This window comes from Coptis chinensis, chromosome 9 (assembly GCF_015680905.1).
Source record: "Coptis chinensis isolate HL-2020 chromosome 9, ASM1568090v1, whole genome shotgun sequence".
NCBI lineage: Eukaryota > Viridiplantae > Streptophyta > Magnoliopsida > Ranunculales > Ranunculaceae > Coptis > Coptis chinensis.
The window spans coordinates 48,592,279-48,596,611 of record NC_141464.1 but is presented as its reverse complement, the minus strand read 5'-3'; positions in this window follow the sequence as shown (position 1 = coordinate 48,596,611).

The following is a 4,333-nucleotide window of genomic DNA, read 5'->3' as shown; positions in this document are numbered from 1 at the left end:
GTATTTTATCATCTTGGAAAGCTTTTACCACCGAAGTCGAGTTTGATTCCACCCAAATGTTCCTATATCCCAAATCTATTGCTTTTGAGACTCCTTCTATTATCGCAAAAATTTCTGCCATGTAGTTGGTTGTAGTGCGTAAACCCCCTGCAACAGCCCCTAAAAAATCTTTGTTACAGTCTCTAAGGACCACTCCCCAGCCTGACCTACCAGGATTGCCGCATGAGCTCCCGTCAACATTAACTTTTACTATACCCGTGGGTGGAAAAAGCCAATAACATTCTAGGATTTGCGGTGCTTTTTGAAGCTTGTGTTGCAAGTTAAAAACATGTAGCACCTTCATATCTACCAATGAATTGTTCATGGTACCTGATGAAATATGATATGCTCATATGATGGCTCTTCTTGCCAGGTAGCAAATGTTAGATAAGATCGAAGGTTTCTAGTCATAAAGAGCTTTGTTGGGGTTCTTCCATAGGCTAACCGAACTTGTGAGGGAACAAGCCTTCCACATGTCAAGAATAAGAGAGCTGTGATGTTTGCCCTATTGCATTATGTCATTGAATGATTCAATATTGGATTGAATGCTGAAAATCTCTTGGGCATGCTACCACACTTTCTTGGCAAGTAAGCATTGGTATAAAATGTGTTCCAATGTTTCCCCTTCTTGTTGACAGATGCAACATCTAGAGGCCAACTGAATTTTTCTCTTTTGAAGTTGATCATCCATCATAGAGATCCCTCGTCTCAATTTCCAGCCAATACCTTATGTCTTGGGAAGTACATGCGAGCTCCAAATAAACTTGCAAGAAGCTAGTTGCGGTGCTTTCTTGCGGATGGCTTCATGTGCTGCCGCAACTAAAAACTACCCATTACTAGAGGAAATCTAGATCCTCTTGTCTTCCTTAGTGCTGTTAGGCTGATGTAGAGAGGAGATATCAATGCCGATGAGTTGCAACACTTGGGAAATGGAAGTGGAGAAGTCCCAATGGTTACCTTGAAATTTTGTAATCCCTTTGTGTTCTTTTGTGAAGATGTCACAAATTGGTTTTTGAAGGAGCCAATTTTGTCTCCAAATATTAATGGACCTACCATTGCCCACTATCCAGCCATGATGCGCCGCCATTTCTTTAAGAGTCAATCTAATCCCCCTCCAAACCGTCGAGTTCTTATATTCAGACCAAGTCCCAACCTTGTTGATATATTTTCCCCGAATAAAAGAGGACCAATCACCCTCTTCAGTGAGAAGGCACCACGATTGTTTCATGAGCAAAGATAGATTAATATCTTTAAGTCTTATTAATCCCAAGCCCCCTTCTGCTAAAGGTTTGCATGATTTCTCCCAAGACACTGTAAAAGACTTCCTTCCCACAGGATTCTCGCTCCAAATAAAATTCCAAATAATATTCTCACATTCATTTATCACTGAGGATGGCCATTTGTAAATAGCCATATTGTGAACAGGAATGCTATTAAGCACGTGTCTGGCCAGAACCACTCGACCATGAAAGGATGACATTTTCCCTGCCCATGCACCTAGAAGCTCGCTTCCGAATCTTATCCACTAATGGAGACAAAGCTGCTTTAGTCACTTTACCCATGATTAGCGGAACTCCCAAATATTTTTCTGGTAAAGTGCCTTCTTTGATGCCTATGACCTCCTGAATCACTTGTTTCCTTCTTTGTGTCATCGGACTGAGGAAGATTCTACATTTCTCCTCATTTATGAGTTATCCAGAAGTGTCCTGGTATCTGGTGAGAAGGTAGACTAAATGCTTGATGCATCTCCTGTTAGCATTACAGAAAAGGAAAATATCATCCGCAAACATAAGATGTGAAGGGCAACAATATTTAGAATTTACCACCATATGTTGCATTTTGTTTTCTCTAACCAATCTACTGATGCTCCTACTTAGACAGTCTTCCGTAATAGGAAAAAGGATGGGAGATAGGGGATCTCCCTGTTTGAGGCCTCTTCCTGTAGAAAAGTGTCCCTGTGGACCTCCATTGAGCATAATAGACATAGAGTTACTTTGAAATACGGCTTGCAACCATTCAATCCACCTGTCACTGAAGCCCACCTAATGGAGAATTGCCTAAAGGAACTGCCAGTTCATGGTATCAAAAGCTTGAGAGATGTCAAGTTTAATAGCAATGCTTCCACAGTATCTGGGAGTATTCAATTCATTTACTAGTTCTAAAGCCAATCTGATAGCTTGTTGGGAATTTCTATGTGGGATGAAGCCATACTGCTCCTTGCTTACTATTCTTTCAACAATATGACTTAACCTGAGGGCAAGAATCTTGGTAATAACCTTGAACACAAAGTTAGATAGACAGATGGGTCTATATTTTCTAATTTGATTCGTATTTTTCTCTTTTGGGACAAGAACTATGAAATTGGATTTAAATCCGAGTGGCAGGCGCACTTAAATAAAGAAATACTGGATAGCTCGTACTGCATCCGATCTCACAATATCCCAACAGTGATGGAAGAAAAACCCGGAGAAGCCATCAGGACCAGGAGAGCTATCCGGATTCAGGAGAAAGACGACTGATTTCACTTCTGCTGAAGATGGAATAATGGATATTAGATCATTATCCTTTGTAGCAACGTCTTGGGGCATATTCTGAATGAGTTCCCTATCCATAATATGATCTACCTTCCTAAAATTTTCATTGAAATGTTGGACAATATAGTTGCCGATGTCTTCCTGTGTATCAAAAGTGATACCCTCCTCTGTCTTCATCTCTGCTATCAAAGATTTGGTTTTGTTTCGGTTGGCCATAACATGGAAATTTTTTGTACTCCGATCATTATCTGTATCCCATTTTGTTTTGGATTTTTTCCGCCAAAAGTTTTGTTCTTGCTATACGTAACAAATGTTCCACATGATTTTCCTGGTCGACCATTTGCATAGTAAACTCCTCTATCACTGTTCCCTTTTCAAAGATTTCATGCATCTTATCCAGCTTTTTGGTTTCTTCCTCCACTTTATATTTGATATTTCCAAACGTTTCCCTATTCCACCTCTTTAGGACACCCTTCAGCCTTTTGAGTTTCTGTGTCAGAATAAATATAGAATGTCTCAGAATAGGATCCTACCAACTATCGAGAACCAGTTCTTTAATGGTGGGATGAGAGCACACATATTAAAGAATTTGAACGACACGTTTCTTGGCCGAAGAATGATGACACTTCCTCTAATTAAAGGGGAATGGTCTGAACAGATTCTTTTCGAGACTTTGTATTTCCAACCAGGATATTTGGTGCCCCAATTCGCATTACAGAGCAATCTATCTAACTTCCCCAGAATCTTGAACTCTCCCACTTGTTTGTTCCACCAAGATGAAAACCACTGCTATGAACTTCCATCAAAAGGTTTTGGCTAACAAAATCTCAGAAATCATTCATGGATGATGTCCACCTTTCTTTTCTGTGATGCTCAGATAGGCATTAAAATCCCCGAGAATCAGCAGGGAAGATTTAGAGGATTGATGATATACAATTCTGATCATAGCTACCTCCTTTGAATATATAGACAATGAGCATGGACAATGGTGATAAGAGAACCGTCCACTTCCATAGTAATGGGTTGATTTGAATAATGTAGAAGTGTCCGAATCGGACTTGTAGCTTTCCATATGAGCCAGAGATTGGGAACTCTTTTCGAATCAGAACTAGGATTGAAGTAAAAGGTAGTCCCTAGTGTTTGCAGAAAAGATATGGATATGTCACTGGGTTGTATCTTAGGTTTAGCTATACCCAAGATATCCGGATCCCATTTATTGATAAGTTTAGAAAGATGATTCTGTGTCTTGTCATTTGCTATTCCTGAATATTCCAAAAAATATACCTTATTTCAAATATCCATATTTTTTTGAGAAAAAGTGGTTATCCACTTATGCTTCCCTGCTACCAGTCCAAGACCGAGATCTGGACCTGGTGGAGGGTGGAGACTGTTGTTGTAACTGCCACTGCGGTTTGTAGTTACCTTGAAGCATTTGGGCCTGGTCTTGGGCTTGATCATTCTTAACATCAGCTTCTGACCTATCTGCCCAACTCTCAGAGTATGGAGATTGAGAATCAGATGACTCAGCCTCGTCCCTAAGCGATTGTCTTTTCTTCACTAGCTGTAGGACCATTTCTACTTCAGTATCCACCCTTATATTACTCCCTTGAGTGGCCTGGGGTCGAGAGGGATTGTGAACCTTAGTACCAGGTATGATCATGTTAACCTCGCTAGAAAGAGATGGTGTCTCTGACCTTCCTCTTGTTTCCTGATAGGTAGCACGATCCCTTCCCAGGATCTGTTCAAAGTCATTAGGTGTT